Source organism: Sciurus vulgaris (genome assembly GCF_902686455.1).
Source record: "Sciurus vulgaris genome assembly, chromosome: X".
NCBI classification, from domain to species: Eukaryota; Metazoa; Chordata; class Mammalia; order Rodentia; family Sciuridae; genus Sciurus; species Sciurus vulgaris.
This window is the reverse complement of record NC_136471.1, coordinates 371,946-397,929: the sequence shown is the minus strand read 5'-3', so window position 1 is coordinate 397,929 and position 25,984 is coordinate 371,946. Positions and strand designations below refer to the sequence as shown.

General features: G+C 38.2%; 1 protein-coding gene across 7 annotated transcripts in view; it reads left to right on the top strand.

The window, feature by feature from the left end:
- Window positions 1-25,984, top strand: part of SPRY3 (sprouty RTK signaling antagonist 3) — a 142,276-nt gene that overhangs the window by 33,831 nt on the left and 82,461 nt on the right. The window contains exon 1 of one of the 7 annotated variants that reach the window (XM_079124552.1): window positions 25,917-25,933. The exons of the other annotated variants lie outside the window; for them this stretch is intronic. The gene's annotated coding sequence lies outside the window, so the exon portion shown is untranslated. Of the gene's footprint in view, window positions 1-25,916; window positions 25,934-25,984 lie in introns of those variants that run through there. 7 annotated transcript variants of the gene reach the window in all.

Sequence of the window (25,984 nt, the reverse complement as noted above, 5' to 3'; positions counted from 1 at the left end):
ATACTGAAGTCTCCAACTAGCATCATACAACTATTCTTTTTCCTTTCAATTCTGTCAATGTTTTCTTTATTTACTTTGGGGTGCTGTTGTTATATGCTCAAATGTTTTCATTATCGTAGATACTTAATGAATTAACCCTTTTATCAATAGTTTCCTTCTTTGTATTTTATAACAATTTTGACTTCAAGTCCATTCCTGAAATATTTTGATTTGGTACCTATGGCTGTTATGTTTTATTGGAGAATTGACCCCTTCTCATTATGTAATGATCTTCATTACCCCCAATAATTTTCCTTTTATTCAAGTCAACTTTATACAAAATTAACATAGCTATTTCATCTTTCTTTTGATTAGTGTTTGCATATTTTCATGGTGTATATGACGTTTCAATCTCTTAGCTTTTTTTTTTTTTCTTTTTTTGGTGCTGGGGTTTGAACCCAGGGTGCTTTGCCACTGAGCTACATCCCCATTTTTTATTTATGTTTTTAAATTTTGAGACAGGGCTTTGCTAAGTTTCTGAGAGTCTTGCTAACTTCTGGCCTCAAACTTTCAATCATCCTGCCTCAGCCTCTGAGTTGATGGGATTACACTTGTACACGACCACTCCCAGCTTCAATCCCTTAAATTTATTCTAATTCTACATATACTTTAAGCTTTTATTTGTGTATTATAGCTATACACATATTTGGGTTCATTTTGACTAATAATACATGCATGGGATTTATTTACTCAATTTTAGTTCTGATGCCTTCCTTTCCTTCCTCTCCTCCCTCCCCCTATTCAACTAATACCCATGATGGGATAATTCACGGATTGTCTTCCTTCCACTTGTTTATTTTTAATACTTTGTAGATATACATAAAGACAATTCTTTGTGGTATATTTATACATACACATAGCATAATTTTGTCAAACTCCTTCTGCATTCCCTGCCCTTTCTTGTGTCTCCACCTTCCCTCTTAAGCTCCTTGTACCCCACTATCTTCCTTTTATATTTATGGTATTCACCCTTCCCCTTTTCCTTATTTTGCTCTAGTTTTGCATATGAGAGAAAACATTTGACCCTTGATTTTCTGATTCTGACTTATTTCACTCAGCATGATATTCTTCAGTTCCATCCATTAATCAGCAAATGCCATAATTTCACTCTTCTTTATGGCTGAGTAAAACTCCATTGTGTATATATACCATATTTCTTTAGTCATTCGTCTGTACATGGACACTCAGGCTGGTTCCATAACTAGGCTATTGTGAATTGTGCTCCCATAAACATTGGTATGCATGTATCATTATAGTATATTGATTTTATTTATTTTGGATAAATGCCAAGGAATGGTCCTTCCATTCCTAGTCTTTTAAGGAACCTCCTACTTATTTCCAGAGTGGTCGAACCAATTTTCAGTCCTACCAACAATGTGTCAGTATATGAGTATATCTTCCCCCCCATCCTTGCCAGCATTTATTATTATTTGTATTTTCAATCATTGCCCTTCTAACTGGAGTGAGATGGAATCTCATGTAGTTTTGATTTGCATTTCCCTGAGTGCCAGTGATGTTGAACATCTTTTCTTATATTTGTTTGCCATTTTATTTATTCTTTTGAGAATTGTCTTTTTAGTACTTTTGCCCATTTATTAATTGTTATTTGGGTTTATTTTCAGTGTTAAGTTATTTGAGTTCTTTATGTATTCTGTATATTACCTCTTTGTCAGAAGAGTAGTTGGCAAATATTGTCTCCCATTCTGTAGGCTTTGTTTTCACATTCTTAATTGTTTCCATTTCCATTGCTCTGCTGGGCTTATTAATTTGATGTCATTCCACATATTGTTTCCTGGTTTTATTTCCTGAGCTTTAGGGGTCTTGTTAAGGAACTTGGGGGTTGCTGCAATATGTTGGAGTGCTGGACCTATGTTGTTGTCTAGCAGTTGCAGTTTGTGGTCTAATTCATGGGTCTTTGGTCCACTTTGAGTTGACTTTTGTGTGAAGTGATAGATAGATGCTATGAAACAGTTAAGTGAATAAACTAGACCAATGTGCACCAATATTAACAAATCTTTAAAATATAACACTGAGTTAAAAAGCAAGTTGTAAAAGTATGAACAAATATGCAAAATGCTAATCTCCAAATTTTAATGATAAAAACAATAGCACATTTTAGTTAGCACATATTTAGTGCAAGTAAAAAATAGGTACCTTGAAATTTTTTTTGTATGTCTGAAATATTTCATAATTAAACAGAAAAAATAAAAATAGATGAGTATAATCTTCATGATATCACCAATATAATAGGACCAGGTTATATCAGTAGAAAATGTCCATTGCCTTCCCTCCCAAGTAAAGACCAGTCTGCTTTAATTTTCTTGTATGCCCACCTGGTAGTTTGCACTGCCTGATATTTACTACCCTCCTAGTAGCTGGAATGCTCACAGGGTTCCATTTTGTTTGCCTTTAAATACAGCCTTTAATATCCAAACTTTAAGTCACAATTTCCCTGTGATTTAAAGAATATTTATTTCTAGAATGTTTTCAGGAACTGAGGAGATTAGAACCAACTATGGAGTAATGGTCTTTTCTTTGTTCTTGGAGAACCAACTAAATGGTGAGTTCCACATGAAGCCTCTAGTCTCCCCTGTGGCCCTCATTCTAAGGAGATCTTGGCCCCAGCCCTAAGCACAGGGAATGGGAGGACTCTATCTCATCTCTGTCAATGCCAGAATGCAGAAATTTCTTACTTTTCTTTGTAGATAGGAACTGTTATTGGGCTTAAGGTTCCTTCCATAAGCTACCAAGACTATATTAGACTGTTTATCTGTCTTTTCTCTGGGGTGCTGTCCCAAAGTATGTCACATTTGCTTTTTTTGTCATCCTTTTTAAAATTCATTCTAATTATTTATACATGACAGTAGAATGCATTTTGAACATTTTGCTTTCTTATTATCTTATGCAGCCTCCTGTTTCTTTTATCTCTCATTTTTGGTCCTATTTTCCTGTCAGACCTTCTGACAAGTCCCACCCTGTCCTAGCCACATTCAGTCTCTTCCAGGCCCACAATAACCTTGCCCATGTCATAAATATCCTGTCTGGCAATTAGGCTGAAGAGGGAGAAAAAAGGACTGTTCCATTTTCAAGGGATATTTCACAACTTTTTTCATTCCAGTTGTAAAAAACTTTATCAGGAGTACATGGTTTCTCACATGCCCAGTTCTAGCGGAACACCCTGGGCTTCCTCAGTGCTTTCCCATAGGGATGCCTGTTGTGTTAGATCCCCTTGATTTAGCCATGTCTCTCATGTCCAAAATGATCCAATTTATAAAGGAATGGTTTTCTTGGATTTGATGGGCATGATGTAGGCAGCGCCTAAGGACAGAATGATTGGTAATATTACTCATTTTCTCAGTTTTGTTAACTGTCAGAGAAACAATCTCCATTCCTGTATCCTAGAGTCCCATCATCCAGGCAGTCAGACTCTCAAAAGGCAGTTATTTAAAAGTTTTGACAACATCCAGCAATTGTGCTACAGTATATTCCTGAAGAGTTAGATGGCCAACTCAAATTTCCCTCCCTTGCCTATTTCCTTGGTCTTCTGTATGGCTTGCCAATAGTTTCAGAACAACTTGATCCCAGAATATTGGAATCAGCTCCAAGGTGCCATGAAACTAAGAAAGAGAGGCAGACAGGTCTAGTATATAAATAAATTGCACATAATGCAATTTTTTGGGGGACTTACTGATAGAAGCATGGTCCTAGGTGGCAGCAAGAGCAAGTGGATCCCTGCAAGAAGGGGCATAAGTGATTGTATCCATGCCAGAATGTATCTGGTTTATCCCAAGCCAATAACAAAGATGCACATTTCTGGCACAAGGGTCCAGTCATAACAGATTCCACATACCACTCTGTTCATTTTATATAATTACAATATGCTAAGAACCAATCCTCAGTAAGTATCCTTGAGCCATTGGATCTTTAACATGGATAATCCTAAATCACGGAGCAGAGAAGAGGTCAGAAAAGACTATATATAATAAGAGCTTATAATTATGGTTTTGAACAAAGTGACTGGAATATTCTATATGTTTGGCCTAAGAAAGAGAAAAGAGGGTCAGCAATAAAACAAGGAAGACAAGGAAAGGCATTTACTCTGGGAATCCCAGGATAGTATTGAGTTTCATGATTTGAAGCAGACACAAAACAAAAGAGTAATAGGAGATGGAATATAAGAGTTACTTCAGGAATATATCTAGCATCTCAGAAGGTGTCTCTCAAATAAAAAATGACAATCATAGACAGTAAACCATTAGTAATCCTAATGCAGTACTGGCTTCATTCCAATGATTTCCTTTTGGAGATGAACAACCTAGATCAGACAAGTAATAAAGGGATTCTGGGTTTTATTCATATCCACTGAATAATTTCCAATGTGTCTCTAAATAGTCATCAGTGGCTTTTATAGGTTTACCTTTAAGTTAATTCTTCTTTCCCTTCTTTTTCTAATCCTTCCTCTATCCTTATGTTTCTATTCCTTCACATATTATGATCCATTTTAAATACTTATTTTATTCCTTAATCATCTTCTACAGAGCCTTTTAAAATTTATTTGAATCTGGGGATATTGCTCAGTGGTAGAGTGCTTGTCTAGTTTGCATACAAACTGGGGTTCAATTCCAAGCACCACAGAAAAAAACACTTTAAAACATAGTCACTTAAATAAAGTTACATTTTTTAAAAAGATATTCTTGGATCTCATCCTAGATAGAAAATGCCTAAATCTATGAGGGATGATAGCTAATTCCTCAATAACTTCTATTATACTGTGAATACAAATATATAGATTATCATTATAAATGAATTAGACAATCCATGCTTCCATACTCAGCTTTACACTTCATGATAACTGCACCCAATTCACCACTGAAGATATAAAATCCTACAATAGTAATGAAATTCATCAGTAAGAAGTTTATTCACCTGATTGTTATCAAATTAAAACTGCTAAACCATACAAAGTTACTAATCAAGATTATAAGAGTACACATTTATGTTTTCCAAATCTATAATTACTTCTACTTCAAAGCTTTTATCAATCAGATGTTATATGTAAAATCCTCAGTCATTTATGTTTTAATATAGTTTGGTGTATCTCAATTATATGTATTTCACATATAGCCACCTTACCAATTCTTGTTGGTTTCAATAGTTTTACTGTAAACATTGTTAAATATGTATTTTCTTAAAAATTAAAACTGCTAGTTGATTTATTGAAAAGAAGCACTAGATGTCATGTTAAAATATTTAATATGGTTTATCTCATTTATTCCTGACAACCACCTAGTGAAAATTTTTTTCTTACTATCCCCATTTGATGGATAAGGGAGCAGAAGTACGAGTTAAGTAAACTGCTCAAAGTCATACAGCTAGTAAGTGGTGTATCCAGTGCTTGGACCCAGATTGAAATCTGGTTCTAGAATTTGTGTTATTTACCTTAATGACAATGTAGCCTATATTATTTATGAAAAGTCCACAATAAAAAGATCTATGGATCTTAATCTTCTCTCAGATGTATCAGCACCTCTTAGTATTGGTTATGTTATTTGGCCTTGTCCAATTATATCCTGTAGGGAAGCTTCTTCAAGGTAACTGTGTTAGAGTGACAAGCCAATTGAGTTCTCTCATATTCCAAGTTAGTGAAGAAGACAAAACAGTGTCGTAGAGAAATCAGTTGATTATGAGTGAGGAGAATTAATTCTTGCTTTAGCTTTGCTATGAAGTCAGTAATGGGTTTCAGAATTATCTCCTCCATAAAATGAAGAATTAAAGAGTGGAAAGTTCCTTGTGTTTTGTTGGGGGCTGTGCCATGTTGGCGGCGCTGGGATGGCGCCTGATCACATCGCAGCGAGGAGGTTAATTGACATAAGCACACTCAGGTGATTTTCTTGTCCACGCACACAACGTATGCGCATGTGTTCTCGAGCACTAATTGCCTGCTCGGAGCGTCTGGCCTAATCTTTGCGTAAGAGGCTGGCCCTGCTCTCCACGTCCTGGAGGTGATATAAGCGTAGGCAGAGCGAGACAGAGACACAGCAGCCATTAGAAGCAGCCAGAGGGAAAAACACACCACAGCAGCCATTAGCAGAAGAAAAGCAGTAGCAGAAGACACGCAGCGGGGCAGTAGCCAGAGAAGACACGCCACAGCAGCCACTAGCAAAAAAGCCAGAAGAAAGAACACAGCAGGGAGTAGGGGCAGCGGCGGAAGGCAGATTGCGGAACGGAGAACTGAGACACATCACTAGTGCACCTTAGGTAGACACACCCTTAGTTCACAGGATGCAGGACTTCAAGGCGTGGCAGGCCTCTCTCCTTCTAAGCTCTAGGAAAAGCCTGTCTTTCCTTCAAAGTTTCTCTCTTAAGCAAAGTTTCTTTCTCTCTGATAAGCGGGGTCTCTCTCTCTCTCCTCTCAAAGCAAGTAAACCTCATTTCCTCTATCCTCTATAAACAAACAAGCAAGAAAGCAGTGCACCAAAGAGAAAGATAGAAGTGCCTCAGTTTCCACTCCACCACCCATAAGACCCGTGCAAGTTGTTGCTGCAGGCGGTGACAAATATCCACGGATTTTGGAACCGCAAAGAGCCAGCGACAGTGTTTAATTTTGATTTATAGTTTTAAAAGTTATTTAATAAGAATTATATATTATGACCTCATAATAACCTGTGGATTAGGTAAAGCAGGTATATTTTTTATTTTTTTGCAATTTGCATGCAGGTTGGGAAGGGGACTTGGCCAAATTCACACATGGCAAACACAAAGCAATGATCCTTCTATTGAAGTATTTTTCCATACCACCATACTGGTCCTATAAATCCTTTAGGAGGCAGATACAATGCTTGTCATCAAACAGAATTCCCTGAGGGAAACCATACCAATTACTTTACAATGATCTTTCCTCATCCTCAGCTATGAACTCATGGCAGCCTTTGCTTTTCATGTAACACACTTAACATTAGTGCCATTTAACTCCATCTACCTTCTGTTGGACCACCGCAATCCCCCGTTCTGAGATTTTAGAATGTGCTGAGATAATCTGTTGGAGCGTGATACTTTCATATTTGAGATAAGGTCTTAGGGATGTAGAAATAGGAAAGATAAAGGAATGATGGATTGAGAAAAGGAAAACAGTTGTTCTAAATGATTTTTCTTTTAAGATGCTCATGATTTAAACAGTTACCTTTTGGCCTGATAATGTTTTTGTTAATCACTCTCTCTTCCCTGAGTCATTCTGATCTCTAAGGCAAAGAGCCAGTTTTCTTATGCAGGAAGGTTATTGTTTCTCCCAATATCTGGGTGATGGTGACATCTTAAGAGGTGGTATTTCAGGTTGGTAAGGAAGCAGGAAGGACCTGCCAACAGCTAGGACAATATCATTGTCTTCCTTCTTATGGGTATCATTCCAAGTCCTAACTATATCCAACTATTTCATTCAAGCATTTGTTTTGAGCATATATCCATAGTGTTTCATCTGCCCATTATTATCTATGTATCATCTATCTATCTATCATCATCATCTTCATCTATCAACTATCCATGCTGTGCTCTGTTAGGCACTAGAATGTGAATACAAAACCCTCAAGACATTTTCTGCCTTTAAGGAACTCATACCATGAGAGCAACACATGACAATAAGTATGATATTCTTTTAAAATGCTACATTTATATATCATTGTTATCTTTTTTGTCCACTAAATATGAAGTAGATCTGAGAAGCTGCTTATGTTGTTCCTGTGAAATCCTCCCTAGTATTCTCAAAAGGGGACATTGCAGTAGGAGAAGTCTCTGGCTGAAGTTTGTCAGAAATGCTGCCAAATGTAAAATCAGCCAAGGTTTCTTTGGTGCCCTTCCAGCCTCCCTGATTACTGGTCTCAATGCCTTCAGACTCCCAAGCTTTATAAGCCATCCTTTTATAGTATCTCACCCATATCTGCTTTAGTTAAGTGGCTTCTGCTTGGGATTTTTCTCTTTAGCCTTTTTTCTGATAAAAATATATCTATACTCTTTTTTTCAGCAAGCTCTACAATTGGAGGGACTAATACTTTGGAGATAGGTACTGAATCAGGATACACAATAGAAAGCAGTACACTTTGCTTCTGATCAAGTCCACTATCAATTCGCAAAAGATATTTTCTTTCTCTATGTACCAAACCTTTGAAATGGTAACTTACCCATTTGTCTTCTTTACAATCTTTCTGAGTCAGATTCCATAACAGCAACTTTATTTTGTTTCAATTCCAGATTCTATGGATGTTTTACTATCTGTGATGTGCACTGTAATTTTACAAAGAAAACTTGGACTAATTTATAGTGACAACTGTGACATTATCTTGGGCAATTTACTTATCATAGTTGAAAGGAAACTAGAGTTCACTGTGAATGGTGGTTTCCAATCTTTTTCACATCATGATAACAAATAAAAACCAGTATTTGTATATTTTACTAGGACAAACAGGTGACACTGCTTGCAGCCAGAAAAAACTGGCCTGGAGGTTCCAGTACTCAAAACTCTGGTAATTTTGTGGGCTGAATGAATCACCATTCTACTACATTTGTAGGAATTGTAGTGACAAAAACAACACACTAACTGGGAGTCTCCAATATTTCCTTTTGATTTTTTCTCTGATATGCAGAATTAATTTCCTGTACAGTCTATTTCCATGTAGATTTCTCAGCTTTGCTTGAATAACTCCAATGTTGGAAAACTCACTACTTCTCAAAGAAGGAACTCTTTCATTGTTGGCTAAATTTAATGGTCTATACAGCCAGTCTACTTAGTATGCAACTAAAATTTGTCTCTCAGAACAGAGCACATTCCTTCAGATGGGATTTCATCAGAGAAAACTTAATAGGAGTTCTACACCTTTCTTCCTTTCTATACTATGTTTCTATTAATGATGACTGAGATTTCACTATTTTTTTTCAGTAACTGCACACTATTGACTTACATGCTTACTGTAAACAAAATCCCCTAAATCTTTTTCATATATGAAGCTCTTCTTCATCCTATGTATTTGAAGGATTTTTCCATTCATCACTATAGCATTTTTTGTTTTTGTGCTGGGAATTGAACTCAGGGACACTCGACCACTGAGCCACGTCCCCAGCCCTCTTTTGTATTTTATTTAGAGACAGGGTCTCACTGAGTTGCTTAGCACCTTGCCATTGTTGAGGCTGGTTTTGAACTCGAGATCCTCCTTCCTCAGCCTCCCAAGCCACTGGGATTACAGGTGTGTGCCACCATGTTCGGTGGCATTTAAAAAATATTGTATCCATTTTAGTTCTCTTCATCAATAACCAATTCATAATAAAAATATTGAACAGGTTGAGGTACAGATATACCCATACTTGATACCTTTTTTCACTTATTTCTTGACCACCTTTTATTTGATTTAAAAAAAAAAGCCTGTGTTTTTTATCCTCATGAAGCTTATGATTAATCCACTGAGCACAATGCTTTGGGAATAATTGTTCAGTTAGTTGTGAGCCTATATGATTTCATTGCCACATTTCTACTGCATAGATATAACACTTTGTGAAATGCTTGAACTCTTTCAATCCAAATACACTATGTATACACCATTCACCTATTTACTAATCTCATAATTTTATGAAGGAAATGTAGCACGTCTGTAAATAGGCATGAAATAGTAAGTTGGAAGCTTAGTTGTAACTTACAAACAAGTACACACTAAGAATTTGTTGGGATATGCCTATGGCTTATTTGAGGAGAAAAGATTCAAAGGAAGCCAGAAGTGTGTTTTGGAATGGAAAGAGAAGAGAAAAATGAGAAGTAGGATGAATGACAGTAATTGAGACTAACCAGCACATAATTTAAACAGATGCAAGAAACTCCAAAAGTAAGAAGTAAAGCTGTCAGTTGTTACTCATTATGGTGAGAGGGACAAGTTTAGATATCAGACAACACACTGAAAAAATGTTGGTTCCCAAACTATAATATTTTCCACAATTTTGGTTATTATAAGTGAGAGAAAAGACTATGGGTTAGGAAGTATGAGAAAGTTGTACCTGGTTAGCTGCATATGTCAGTTACTGACAGTATTGTTCTATATCTTCTGGTGATCAAACCTTTTTTTTATTGTGGTCCTAGGAATTGAAAACAAGTGTGCTCTAACACTGAGCTACATCCCTAGCCTTTTTTATTTATTTTTTTTTATTTTGGCACAGGATCTCACAAAGTTGTTGAGTCTGGCCTTGAGCTTGCCATCCTCCTGCCCCAGCCTCAAGTACCTCTCAAGTACCTGGAATTAGAGGCATGTGCCACCATGTGAAGCTTAATTGAATGTCTTGATATAACTGTGTTAAGGCTGCATAATATGCAAAAGTGCTTAGGGGAAAATAAAGCTGCTTGCTTCAGTATAACAGGTATTTCTAGCTATACCACATACCAAAATATGGTATTCACAGTAACTTAACTTGGGCCTTTACCTGTATAAAAAATCAGCATGGAGTTTTCAGTAGGTAATTGGATTATTCTCTCAAAAACAAGCTGTTTGTCATAAATGTTAGTTCCTGATGATCACAGGTTCTTTTTTTGTAATCATCAATAATTCTTTTTTGGTATCAGTACTAAAGCCTTGAATTAATTTCATGTTGAGGTGACAATAAATCCTAAAAATTACCTTATTCTTTTGAAACAGACAGTATTTTTCGCTTCTATTTTAAGAATGCCTCTTCTGTTCTCCATGAACCTCAAAGATCACCCAGAAGGATCTTAGTATTAATATGATTCAACTGGTCAGAAGACTTGAACCTGAGTGATCTCCATACTTTCCTTTGTTTTATCAATTGTCTTTGCTTATAATCTCTCTTTCAAATGTTCTAATATGTGCAGTGTGAATATTATTATACTATTTTTTGGTACCAGGATTGAACTCAGGATTGCTTAACCACTGAGCCACATCCCCAGCCCTTTTTATTTTTTATTTTGAGATGGGGTCTTACTAAGTTGCTTAGGGTCTTGCTAAGTTGCTGAGCCTGACCTATGAATTTGTGCTCCTCCTTCCTCAGCCTCCTGACTCACTGAGATTACAGACATGCACCACTATGCCTGGCAATATTCTTATCTTTGACAGAGAAGATGGGGGCAAAATGGTAGCTGAGTAATTCTAATCTTGTTATCATCTGTTAAATAACATATGGCTCAAGAAGTTTCTCCATGTAAATCAGCATATGTACATGGTGCATAAAAGATAAATGTTGTTGATACATATTGTAATGGGTATCTGAAGGTCTGAATTTGTATTCCACTTCCCTGTTTGTGCTCAAATTTGCTGCTGTAGCTTTTGGAAAGTGTCTTTACTTTTCTGGACTTTAGCGTCTAAATGAGTTGGGGCAAGTGATTTCTTAAGACCTTTTACAGATACTGTTATTCTAAAAGTCTATTAGAATATGAAACTTCTACAGTCATGGATGCTTACTGTTTGTTTTGTGCTTATAACAAAGTATCTGAAGCTGAGTAATTTATGAAGAATAGAAATTTCTTTTAAAAAAAGGAGAGAAATTTATTTTCTCACAATACTGGGAAGTTTGGGAAGTCCAAGATCAAAGTTCTTGGATCTTGTAAGGGCCTTTTTTTGCTGTGTCCTCACATGGTGGAAGGCATTAAGGGCAAGAGAAAGTTTCCTCTATCAAACACCTTTAGAAGGACATCTAATCTTATTCATAAGAGAAGATCCCTATGGCCTATAATCTCTTACGGGCTCCACTTCTTAATAAATCATATTGACAACACCTGAATTTTAGAGGGGGCACATTCAAACTATGACACTCATGCTTTTATGTTATCCATTGTCCATACAGTCATTTTGAGCATCTTTTGTGTTCTTCCTGTTGTCTTAATTTCATCTTCTCCAGTTTTAGATGTATACATCTAGTAAATTGAGATGAGTGATTATATATTAATTGAAACATAGAGTTGTATATTTTCATCTCTCATTTTCAGTGAGAAACAATAACAAATCACAAGTTCTTTGCAAAATCATGATAAATGATCAGTAACATCAATTTAATGATAAATTCACATCAATAACAAATACTGATGCAAAGTTTGAAAATGTCTAATTACTCTACCTGGAAAATAGACTTACAGAATGTTAGATACTGCAGGTGAAAAAATGATGTTTTGTGAGGTGGTGACTAATATTTTCATTCTCTTCTTTCCATGAAGAAAGATTTCCCTATACTCTCCTGACATGTCTGTTCCTTCATGTACTGATTCTGGTGACTGCCTGATTGATGAATTTAGGTTCATAGAATGAACAAAGGTAGATCAGCCTCTTCTTTCTTTTATTCTCTTGGGGGTCACCTACTGATAGGAAGCATGCATTCTTGTCTGTATCTTCATTCCTTAAATTTTATAAGGACAGACTTTTACAAGAGAATGTCTGTAGTCACATAGCATGACCTGTAAATATATAGCACTACCTGTAAATGTGTAGCACTACCTGTAAATCTGATCAATTATTTAATGCAATATTAGGGAAACTACATTATCTAATATCAGCTTTATAAATTAGATAGTTTGATCTCCATCTGCATAACTTCTCCATCTTTCAAGTGATTCCAAATTCAGGCAAAGAAAAGGTGAAGTATATTGTGGTACCCTAAATATTTGTAACCAGGAAGTAAATCCCATACAAAACTACAAATAATATACAACCTCTGTGAACTTCAGGTCATGCTCCACTGTGTACCTGGACAGTCATTTCAGTAACTGTCTTATCAGAACAGAAGGGTTATATATTTCCCTGGCAAAGACATTGTGGACCTCTAGATAAAATAGACTTTCATTACCCCCACTGACAGACTGAGATGCCTTCTTACTGTCTTTTAGGTACTGGACACTTGATTAACCTTGGAAAAGTTCCACCAGAAAGGCAACACACCTGATCTGGTTCCTGTGGAAAAACTTTAGACCAATTTTTAGCTATACTGCCACATTCCATATAAGCCTGTAGGACTTTTAAACAAGGTAGAGATATTTCCAAGGGCATATCAGCACTGTCACATTAAATGAGATGACCTAGACTGAAATTTGGGGACCCCTATAGGCACTACTGGAGTAATACTTCTAGACTGAATGAACTGTTGTTGAAAGGAATTTCTCCTAGTGTAATTGAAATGTGTCTCTCCTTTACTTTATTTTCTGTGCTCTGAACTTACAATAAACTGTTCTCTTTCCACTCTCCTCAAGTGCAGTTGAAAGAAAAAGTTCCTATAATATTTTCAGGAGAGAAAAGAAAGCATGCTAAGATACTGACCGTCTACTTGTGATTCTGTTATGTTAGTCTATAAAGTATCCATTTGCATGCCTTATTTTTCTGATTAGAGTAACCCCTTAGCAAATATTCAGTGAATTAACAGCTTATGCTCTTTCCTCAGAGCTCTCAAACAGATGTAGTTCCTATCCATATAGGTTTTTCAAATACAGTGGAGGTAGTGTTATAATTTACATAGGAGGTGTCCCCCCAAGAGCTCATGTGTGAGATGATGCAAGAAATTTCAAAGGTGAAATGATTAGATAATGTGAGATATAACCTAATCAGTGGATTAATCTACTGATGTGGATTAACTGGCTGGTTACTGTAGGCAGGTAGGATATGGCTAAAGGAGGAAGGTCACTGGAGGTATGGCTTTGGGGTTTACATTTTGTTCCTGGTGAGCAAAGCAGTCTCTGCTTCCTGGTTGCCATGTCTCAACTGCTTTTCTCTTCCATACCCTTCTACCAGTGGGGACAGCATATGAAGAAGACCAGGGTCATGAGTTTCTGCTACTATAGAACAACTAAAAGAAAAGTAGTGTGTCCAAAGAGTAGAAATCAATGAAGAGTACAAAGAAGGGAGACTGGAATGTTGAATTTAGGACAGATCTTTCAGGGTTTATAAGCCATTTTAAGGATTTTGGACAATGGACTTCATTTCAAGGGCAATGGTGAGCCATTTTAGGCAATGAAAGGGGACAGGGATTCAATTTTGTATTTTACAGAGAGACTACTCTGGCCCTAGTATGAAAACCAGTATATATGAGTCAAGAAAGCTAACAGGGAGACTGGTCTGGAGACTACTAATATCACCATGTGAGCAATTATGGTGATTTGGGTTAAGGTAGAAATGATATATTATGGAAATGAGAAAAGTAGTCAAATTTGAGACATTTTGGAGGAAGAACACACCAAATTTGATACTAGATTTTGTGGAGGAATATGGAGTATTTCATCCAGTCATTTCGACTTGACTGACTGGATGGATGGTAGGATCATTTGCTGAGAGACAAAATACTGAAATAGTGGAATGTACTTATTTATTTTAGGCAAAAAAGAGATGATTAGCTAAGTTTGAACATTGAGTTCAGGATATCTGTGGAATATTCAAATGGAGATGATAGGGGACTTTTACAAACTCATTCTATGAGGCCAGAATTACTCTGTTAACAAAACAAGATAGGGCACACGCCCGAAAAAAGCTATAGACAAATACATACAATAATTCTCAACAAAACATCAGCAATCAAATTCAACAGCACATAAAAAAGATTATTCACCAGTTCATCAAACTGGTTTCATCCCAGGGATGCAAGAGTTATTCAACATATGCAAATAAATAAATGTAATTCACCACGTAAATTAAGAACAAGAATTATATGATCATCTCAGTGGATACAGAAGGAGAATTTGATGAAATTCAACATCCCTTCATGATAAAAGCTCTGAACAAATAAGGTATACAAGGGTCATACCTCAACATAATAAAGTTTGATCCTCAGCATCACACACACACACACAAAAGAACCAGAAAAGGAGGGGCAGATGGGTGGGGCACAACCACCTTGGTAGTCTCAAAGGCATACATTGGTAGTCTCAAAGGCAGGAAGCTGAGGGAGGTCCTGGAGGAGAACCCCTGCAGCCCTCTGGAATATTGAATTCTGAAAAGCCCCTCCAAACCTGCCAGGGCAGCCTGGGGTTTGAACTCAGTTTCCTCCTTCCACCTGCCAGGGAGCTTGAGTCTCCCTCTTGGGCCTGCTGGATGGGGTCAGCTCCCACCTGCCTGTCCTCCGGTCACTTCTTCCCAAGCAGAAGGGGAGATCCCATCATGAGGGGCCGTGAGATCATTCCAGAGGTCACTGGCATCTGAGGTGGGCCTACCCTGTGTCTGTCCTGCCTCCAGGCCCGCTCCACATCGTGGCCCTAGTTGTCACTGTGGGGTGGGTCTCACCTGGATCGTAGGCAGCATCCTCCTGGGTGGGCCTGGCAGTGGATTTCCTCGCATCCAGCAATTCTTCAACAGTGAGTGTGGGACCCCCGCTTGCCTCACTGCAGAGGCCCCCAGGGTAGCGTCCTGGGCTTGGGACAGATGCCCAGGGTGGGATGGAGGTGGCTCGGGTTGTCCACTGGCTGCCCTCAGCCTACTTCCTGGACCAGATGCCACCTTCCCCCTACTGGCTGGGAGCTCCAGCTAGGAAAGCAACACCCACTACTTCCAATCGTGTGCCCAGTGGAGTTCATAGGGTCAGACTAAGGGGTGAGAAAGCTTGCACTGGAAATTGGGAATGACACCCTGGTTAATGCCTGCAGGCTGTCTGCTGGGCTCTGAGATGGGGAGGGGACTCTACACCTGTGACTGGTGATACATCACCTGACTACAATTGTATAAAATGTTAGTATTTATTTATGTGTATTTGTAAAATACTTAGAATATAACCACACCTACTTCATATCATTAAATACAAAATAAGTATTCAAACTTCTAATTGTCTCACAAATGTAAAAAGTCTACACAATTTTCTTTTAAATTAAGATCAGGATCCAAATAAGACACATACTGGGCACAGTGGGAAATGCCTGTAATCCCAGTGGCTTGGGAGGCTGAAGCAGGACGATCAAAACCAGCCTCAGGAAAAGCAAGGTGCTAAGCAACTCAGTAAGACCCTGTCTACATAAAATACAAAACAGTGCTGGGGTGTGGCTCAGTGCTTAAGTGCCCCTGGGTTCAATCTCTGGTACAAAAAAAAAATGTCATATATTATGATTAGCTGTCTTTAAAAAATGTATTTTATAAATTATTATACTCTAAAATTAATCACCTTTTCTTTTTTGTATTAAATTTTATACATGTATAAATTCCTGTAACTACAACAATAATCAAGATATAGTACATTTCCTTTGTGCTCTCCCATTATAGGGAATGCTGGTAGAGGAGAGGGAAAAATGTGATATTCTACACATGAGCTTTAGGTGTTACTTTTCTTGCTTCTTGATTCAATTTTTCCTACTGAATTGTTCTTCATACTACACTGTTCACTTCTCCAGTTTAGGCTGCATTGAATTAAGGCCAAGGGATACCAGAAGAAAAAAAAAAACACAGCAATTGTTTACAGGTACTTCAGATTCCATGAACTGCTATTTACTTTTCAAAGTTTGCAAATAGACTCCCATACATTCTGTTCACATTTTATATTTGAGTTCAATGGAAGAGAATAAGAGATATGTGATTATTGTACTTTTCTAAGAACTGGATGTTTTTCTATCTAAGTCCTTTTTAAAATATTTTATTCATTCTGGTTAGGAATAAATGACAGTAGAGTATATTTGGCATATTATCCATGCATGGAGTATAACTGATTCTAATTAGGATCCCATTCTTGTGGTTGTACATGATGTGGAGTTTCACTGTGGTGTGTTTATATATGAATGTAGGAAAGTTATGTCCAATGCATTCTATTGTCTTTCCTATTCCTAGTCCCCTTCCCTTCCCTTCATTTCCCTTTGTCTAATCCAGTGAACTTTTGTTCTCCCCCACCACCTTATTGTATGTTAACATCCACAAATCAGATAGAACATTCAGTCTTTGGTTTTTTTGGGACTGGCTTATTTCACTCAGCATGATAGTCTCCAGATCCATTCATTTACTGGCAAATGTCATAAAGTCATTTTTTTATAGCTGAGTAATATTCCATTGCTTATTCATACCATATTTCTTTATACATTCATCTGTTGAAGGGCACATAGGTTAGTTCCATAGTTTGGCTATTGTGAGTTGAGTTGCTTTAAACATTGATGTGGCTGCATCACTGTATTATGCTAATTTTAAGTCCTTTGTGTATAAACTGAGGAGTGGGATAGCTGGGTCAAATGATGGGTGCATTCCAAGTTCTCTGAGGAATCTCCATACTGCTTTCCCAGAGTGGTTGCACCAATTTTCATTCTCAGCAGCAATGTGTGAGTGAACCTTTTCCCCCACGTCCTTGTCAACACTTATCGTTCCTTGTATTCTTGATAATTGCCATTCTGGCATAAGACCTTTTAAAATTCCAACTTACATATTACCCAAGTCAGGGAGTTTACAAAAAAAAAGTCATCAAAATGGAATCTGCTGTTATGTAAGACTAAAAAGAACCAATAAAAAAATAAAAGAAATTGATCAGGGAGTGTGCCAACCTAAACATAGCTTAGTGTCTGAGCCTGACTGATGTGTGTTCCTTCTAATTGTCAGCGTAGGTAAGGTTGACCTACTGTAGTTCTTAGAGTGCCTGCATACTAACAGAAAAAAAAATTCTCTGTACATACAAGACTCACATTTTCAACTGATTCAAATTAGCTTTATCCAAAGGGTCATTTTTGAGCTCATGTAACAGAATATCCCACGCATAGATCTAGCTTTAGGTAACATGACTGAATCCAGAATTCAAATAAAGCCATCAAGACATAAGCTCTATCCATACTTAGTCATGCTTTCCACTTTCTTACGGATTGTTTCCTTATTGTGGTATGCATATGGTTGCCAATAACTCCTGGTTAACAAAATATTTCCTTCTCTATCTCTTGAACAAGATTTGTAATATTATCACTCATTGGGTCATTATGGTTTACTTGAATCATAAAGGCATATATTTTAACCACATATTGTGACCTACAGGAATGTTACATGTATATTCTATTTTTCTTTTGGTCCTGGGGATTGAACCCTGGGCCTTGTGCATGCTAGGCAAGCACTCTACCACTGAACCACACCCCAGCTCTGTATATTCTTGGGACAGAGATATAGACAGTTTTATTCAACACACATAAACTGAAAATAGAAGCAAAGAAAAATCAGGGTGCTACTACTAGATAAAAGTGAATGGATGCTGAGAGACAGAAACAATAAATATATACTACAACCAGAGAATTCAATAACTATTAATAGGGTACTAAGGACCCACCTTCCCTATGTACTTTTCATTAATGTGTTGAGTCTCTCTCCCTGCTGTGTCCTTATTCATAAGTTTCTATTATTGTTCATTCTTTAGAAGAGAGCTTATAGACTGTAATTGAAACCATATAAGGGATGAAATTACCTGAGGTACAGATCAAGTAGTTGTTCTAAAGGACTTGTGCCTGTATTGGAAGCATTAGCATAACCTTGGAACATGTTAGAAATGCAAGTTCTTGGGTCCCATCTTAGACCTACTGAGTCAGAAACTACTGGAATGGGGTCTAGAAACCAGTGTTTTAACAAGCTCTCCAGTGTATTCTGATGAAGATTCAGGTTTGAGAACCACTGCACTAGAGAATAAGAGAAAAAGGCTGGAGAGATAAATAAAAATGAAGATATTAGTTTTGTCTGTAATCTTTGTGGTTATTAATAATGAGAATGTGTTCATGTATTTCTCAGGTAGGACAAATTTCTTTTTTTTTATTGTAAACAAATGGGATACATGTTGTTTCTCTGTACATGGCGTAAAGGCATACCATTTGTGTAATCATAAATTTACATAGGATAATGTTGTTTGATTCATTCTGTTATTTTTCCCTTCCCCCCACCCCTCCCACCCCTCTTTACCCTCTATACAGTCCTTCCTTCCTCCATACTTGCCCCCCTCCCTAACCCTAACTCTAACCCTAACACTAACTCTTCCCTCCCCCCCATTATGTGTCATCCTCCACTTATCAGCGATATCATTCGTCCTTTGGCTTTTTGAGATCGGCCTATCTCACTTAGCATGATATTCTCCAATTTCATCCATTTGCCTGCAAATGCCATAATTTTATCATTCTTTATGGCTGAGTAATATTCCATTGTATATATATACCACAGTTTCTTTATCCACTCATCAATTGAAGGGCATCTAGGTTGGTTCCACAGTCTGGCTATTGTGAATTGAGCAGCTATGAACATTGAAGTGGCTGTATCTCTGTAGTATGCAGATTTTAAGTCCTTTGGGTATAGGCCAAGGAGTGGGATAGCTGGGTCAAATGGAGGGTCCATTCCAAGTTTTCTAAGGAATCTCCACACTGCTTTCCAGAGTGGCTGCACTAATTTGCAGCCCCACCAGCAATGTATGAGTGTACCTTTCTCCCCACATCCTCGCCAACACCTGTTGTTGCTCGTATTCTTGATAATCGCCATTCTAATTGGGGTGAGATGGAATCTTAGGGTGGTTTTGATTTGCATTTCTCTTATTACTAGAGATGTTGAACATTTTTCCATATGTTTGTTGATTGCTTGTAGATCTTCTTCTGTGAAGTGTCTGTTCATTTCCTTAGCCCATTTGTTGACTGGATTATTTGAATTCTTGGAGTAGAGTTTTTTGAGTTCTTTATAGATTCTGGAGATTAGTGCTCTATCTGAAGTATGATTGGCAAAGATATTCTCCCACTCTGTAGGCTCTTTCTTCGCATTGCTGATAGTTTCCTTTGCTGAGAGAAAGCTTTTTAGTTTGAATCTATCCCAGTGGTTGATTCTAGCTTTTATTTCTTGTGCTATGGGAGTCCTGTTAAGGAAGTCTGATCCTAGACCAACAAGTTGAAGGTTTGGACCTACTTTTTCTTCTATAATCTGCAGGGTCTCTGGTCTGATTCCGAGGTCCTTAATCCATTTTGAGTTTAGTTTTGTGCATGGTGAGAGATATGGGTTTAGTTTCATTCTGTTGCATATGGATTTCCAATTCTCCCAGCACCATTTGTTGAAGAGGCTATCTTTTCTCCATTGCATATTTTTGGCACCTTTGTCTAGTATGAGAAAATTGTATTTATTTGGGTTTGTGTCCGTGTCCTCTATTCTGTACCATTGATCTACCTTTCTATTTTGGTACCAATACCATGCCGTTTTTGTTACTATTGCTTTGTAGTAGAGTTGGAGATCTGGTATTGCAATACCCCCTGTTTCACTCTTCCTGCTAAGGATTGCTTCAGCTATTCTGGGTTTCTTATTCTTCCAGATGAATTTCATAATTGCTTGCTCTATTTCTGTAAGGTACGTCATTGGGATTTTAATTGGAATTGCATTGAATTTGTATAGCACTTTAGGTAGTATGGCCATTTTGACAATATTAATTCTTCCTATCCAAGAACATGGAAGATCTTTCCATCTTCTAAGGTGTTCTTTAATTTCTTTCTTTAGTGTTGTATAGTTCTCATTGTAGAGGTCTTTCACCTCTTTTGTGAGATTGATTCCCAAGTATTTTATTTTTTTCGAGGCTATTGGGAATGGGGTAGTTTTCCTAATTTCTCTTTCTGAAGATTCATCACTTATGTATAAAAATGTGTTGGATTTATGGGCATTGATCTTGTAACCTGCTACTTTACTGAAATCACTTATGAGTTCTAAGAGTTTTCTGGTGGAATTTCCAGGTTCCTCTAAATATATAATCATGTCATCAGCGAACAAGGATAGTTTGAGTTCTTCTTTTCCAATTCGTATCCCTTTAATTTCTTTGGTTTGTCTAATTGCTCTGGCCAGAGTCTCAAGAACGATGTTGAATAGAAGTGGTGAAAGAGGGCATCCCTGCCTTGTTCCAGTTTTTAGGGGGAATGCTTTCAGTTTTTCACCATTTAGAATGATATTAGCCATGGGCTTAGCATAAATGGCCTTTACAATGTTAAGGAATGTTCCCACTATCCCTATTTTTTCTAGTGTTTTGAGCATGAAGGGGTGCTGTATTTTATCAAATGCTTTTTCTGCATCTATTGAAATAATCATGTGATTCTTGACTTTAAGTCTATTAATGTGGTGAATTACGTTTATTGATTTCCTGATGTTGAACCAACCTTGCATCCCTGGGATGAAACCCACTTGATCATGGTGCACTATCTTTTTAATATGTTTTTGTATGCGATTTGCTAAAATTTTGTTGAGAATTTTTGCGTCGATGTTCATTAAGGATATTGGTCTGAAATTTTCTTTCCTTGATGAGTCTCTGTCTGGTTTAGGTATCAGTGTGATATTGGCTTCATAGAATGAGTTTGGGAGGGTTCCCTCCTCTTCTATTTTATGGAATACTTTGAGAAGTATTGGAATGAGCTCTTCTTTAAAGGTTTTGTAGAACTTGGCTGAGAACCCATCTGGTCCCGGACTTTTCTTTGTTGGTAGGCTTTTGATGACTTCTTCTATTTCAGTACTTGAAATTGGTCTATTTAAATTGTTTATGTCCTCCTCGTTCAGTTTAGGCAATTCATATGTCTCTAGAAACCTGTTGATGTCTTCGAAATTTTCTATTTTGTTGGAGTATAGATTTTCAAAATAGCTTCTAATTATGTTTTGTATTTCAATCCTGTCTGTTGTGATATTTCCTTGTTCATTCCGAATTTTAGTGATTTGGGTTTTCTCTCGTCTTCTCTTTATTAGTGTGGCTAAAGGTTTATCAATTTTGTTTATTTTTTCGAAGAACCAACTATTTATTTTGTCAATTTTTTGTATAGTTTCTTTTGTTTCAATTTCATTGATTTCAGCTCTGAGTTTAACTATTTCCTCTCTTCTACTACTTTTGGTGCTGGTCTGTTCTTCTTTTTCTAGGGCTTTGAGCTGTAGTGTTAGGTCGTTTATTTGTTGAGTTTTACTTCTTTTATTAAATGCCCTCCATGAAATAAATTTCCCTCTAAGTACTGCTTTCATAGTGTCCCAGAGATTTTGATATGATGTTTCTTTGTTCTCATTTACCTCTAAGAATTTTTTAATTTCCTTCCTAATATCTTCTGTTATCCATTCATCATATAATAGCATATTGTTTAATCTCCAGATGTTGGAATAGTTTCTGTGTTTTACTCTTTCATTTATTTCTAACTTCCATCCATTATGATCTGATAGAATACATGCTAGTGTCTCTATCTTCTTGTATTTGCTAACATTAGCTTTGTGACATAATATATGGTCTATTTTAGAGAAGGATCCATGTGCTGCTGAGAAGAAAGTGTATTCACTCTTGGTTGGATGGTATATTCTATAAATGTCCGTTAAGTCTAAATTATTGATTGTGTTATTGAGATCTATGGTTTCTTTGTTCAATTTTTGTCTGGAAGATCTGTCCAGTGGTGAGAGCGGCGTGTTAAAATCACCTAGTATTATTGTGTTATGGTCTATTTGGTTTCTGAAATTGAGAAGGATTTGTTTGACATACATGGATGAGCCACTGTTTGGGGCATAGATGTTTATGATTGTTATATCTTGCTGATTTATGCTTCCCTTAAGCAGTATGAAATGACCTTCTTTATCCCTTCTGACTAACTTTGGCTTGAAGTCCACATTATCGGAAATGAGGATGGATACTCCAGCTTTTTTGCTGTGTCATGTGCATGGTATGTTTTCCCCCATCCTTTCACCTTTAGTCTATGGGTATCTTTTTCTATGAGGTGAGTCTCTTGCAGGCAACATATTGTTGGATCTTTCTTTTGAATCCAATCTGCCAGTCTATGTCTTTTGATTGATGAATTCAGGCCATTAACATTCAGGGTTATTATAGAGAAATGATTTGGTTTCCCGGTCATTTGGTTCATTTTTAAAATTTTGTTTATTTATTTGTTTGACACAACTTGTTTCCTCCTTTATTTGACAATTCCTTTAGGATAATTCCTCCCTTTGCTGATTTGCTTCTTTGTTTTTCATCTCTTCCTCATGGAATATTTTGTTGAGAATGTTCTGTAATGCTGGCTTTCTTTTTGTAAATTCTTTTAGCTTTTGTTTATCATGGAAGGATTTTATTTCATCGTCAAATTTGAAGGTAAGTTTTGCTGGGTATAAGATTCTTGGTTGGCATCCATTTTCTTTCAGGGCTTGAAAAATGTTGTTCCAGGCCCTTCTAGCTTTTAGGGTCTGGATTGAAAAATCTGCTGATATCCGTATTGGTTTCCCCCTGAATGTAATTTGGTTCTTTTCTCTCACAGCCTTTAAAATTCTGTCTTTATTTTGTATGTTAGGTATTTTCATTATAATGTGCCTTGGTGTGGGTCTGTTGTAATTTTGTGTATTTGGAGTCCTATAAGCCTCTTGAACTTGATTTTCCATTTCATTCTTCAGATTTGGGAAATTTTCTGATATTATTTCATTGAATAAATTGTTCATTCCTTTGGCTTGTTTCTCTAGACCTTCCTCAATCCCAATAATTCTTAAATTTGGCCTTTTCATGATATCCCATAGTTCTTGTAGATTCTGTTCATGATTTCTTACCATCTTCTCTGTTTGTTCAACTTTGTTTTCAAGGTTAAATATTCTGTCTTCAATGTCTGAGGTTCTGTCTTCCAGGTGTTCTATCCTATTGGATATGCTTTCTATGGAGTTCTTAATTTGGTTTATTGTTTCTTTCATGTCAAGGATTTCTGTTTGGTTTTTTTTCAATGTCTCTAACTCTTTATTGAAATGATCTTTTGCTTCCTGTATTTGCTCTTTTAGCTGTCGATTGGTGCGATCATTCAATGCTTGCATTTGCTCTTTCATCTCATCGTTTGCTTCCCTGATCATTTTAATTATGTACATTCTGAACTCCTTTTCTGTCATTTCTTCTGCCATGCTGTCACTGGGTTTTATTGATGTAACATCTAGATTTGTTTGCAGCATTTTCTTTCCTTGTTTTCTCATATTGTTCAGGTATCAGAGGACCGCTGAGATATTGCAGATTTCCTCTATTGACTTACAATGTCCCTGAAGATTTCTATATATATCCCCCCTTAGCCTTCAGTAGGCTGAAGTCTTGGAGGAAGTTGATAATGCAGTGCTCCACAAGGAAGCTGCCTCTCTAGGAGTGGTGTCCTTCAGGTGGGGTATATTCCCTGCTAGTGGGCAGAGGTGCCTCCACTTGTTGACCAATGGTCATCCAAAGGCAACTAGGCTGTGGGCTGAGGCAAGGCCTGTTTGGGCCTGTGTCTCTGGTTTTACCGTCCTTGTGGGGAAACCTCACCAGGCAGGGAAGACTCACCCAGTGAGGAGGTCTCGCTGGTCAGTTCCCTCCTAGAGGTTCCCCTCAATTTACAGCTACCGCCTGGGCTGGGCTGCCTTCCTCTGCAAAGTTCCCAGGGGCCCGGCCCTACCTCCTGGGCCTGGGAGCCTCACCCTTCGCAGATGAATCTCCTTAGGCTGCCCCTCCTCATAGAATTTGCCCACAGGCCTGGAACCTTCGCTCCGCCCTAAGCCTGTCTCTGTGCGGCTCTTCCACCCAGAAGCCTCCTAGATCCTGGGACCCTGCTCTGCACCTAATCGCCTGGCTGTGTGGCCCCTCCTCTGAGCAGCCACCTGTGGCTCCGAACAATCGTTCTGAGTCCCAGAGACCCGCCACAGGCCTCTTCCTCCAGATAGCCGCCCAGTATTCCGGTGCGGTCACTAGGAGTCCAAGAAACTCACTTCGTGCCTCCTCCTCCCACCAACCACCCGTAGCCCGGGGCAATCAATCACTCCGAGTCGACGTGACCCTCCCTGTTCCTCCTCCTTCTCCAGATAACCCCCCGGGTGTTCAGGAGCAGTCGCTCTGAGTGGCTCTGAATCCACGTGACCTGCTGCACGGGTCCTCTGGGCAACCGCCCGGAGCTCTGGTGTGGCCACTCAAGACCAAGCGACCCACCACGCTTCTCCTCCAGGCAGCCCCCCTGTGTTCAGGAGCTGTCACTTTAAGTCCAAACAACTCACCACTCGCCTTCTCCTCTGAGCAGCTGCCTGCAGCGCTAATGCAGTCACTGTGAGTCCAAACGGCCCGCCGCACTCCTCCTCCTCCTACTCCTACTCCTCCGGGCAGGCCCCGGGGTTCAGAAGTGGTCAGAGTCCAAACAGCTTGCCACGCAGCCCCTTCTCTGGCAACCGCCTGTAGCTCTGGTGTAGTCACCTGAATCCAAGCGGCCGCGCTCCTCTTCCTCCTCCTCGTCCTCAGGGCAGGCCCCGGGGTTCAGAAGCGTCATTCTGAGTCCAAACAGCTCGCTGCGCAGCTTCTCCTCTGGCAACTGCCTGCAGCTCTGGTGCAGTCACTCTGAATCCAAGTGGCCGCGCTCCTCCTCCTCCTCCTCAGGGCAGGCCCCGGTGTCCTGAGTCCACACAGCTCTCCTCGCCACTCCTCCCCTGGGCAGCCGCCGGAGCCCCAGTCACGTTAACTCTTTACTAAACAAAAAGTTCATTTCTTGGTGCTCAGGAGCCAGGCCTGCTCCTTGGGGATCTTCAGCAACCACACAGCAGAACAACTGGGTACTCAAAAACGCGAGAGTGAATCCTAGCGCTGAGTGACAAATTTCTTTTTAAAGGAAAGAAGGGGCCTAGTTTCTTCAAGAACACTGACATTTAATGGATAGGCAGATAAAAGTAATTCGAAAGAGATTGCAGAGAATAACCAGAGAAGTGTAATGAACACCAGGCAGTGTGGTAACAAGGGAAGTGATGGGAAAAGAATGTTTTATGACGTTTACTTTCTGATGCCTCTCAAATTATATGGTAAGGTCTATGAGAGTAGAGACCTTTTTGTTTTGTTCTCTGCTATATTCCTAGCACCTAAAAAACCCTGGCATATAGTACATACTTGTGGTAGAAACTTCAAGTACTCACTCATCTCTAATTTTCCTTTTCAGGTACAGGGAAGATTATACTTTCTTGTTCTCTTGCAGTTAATTGAGGATATATGATTAGTTCTTGCCAGTGGACTGTGAACAAAGGTAACACATTGTCACTTGTAGACTAAGTTTTTAATTATTTGTGTGGAATCA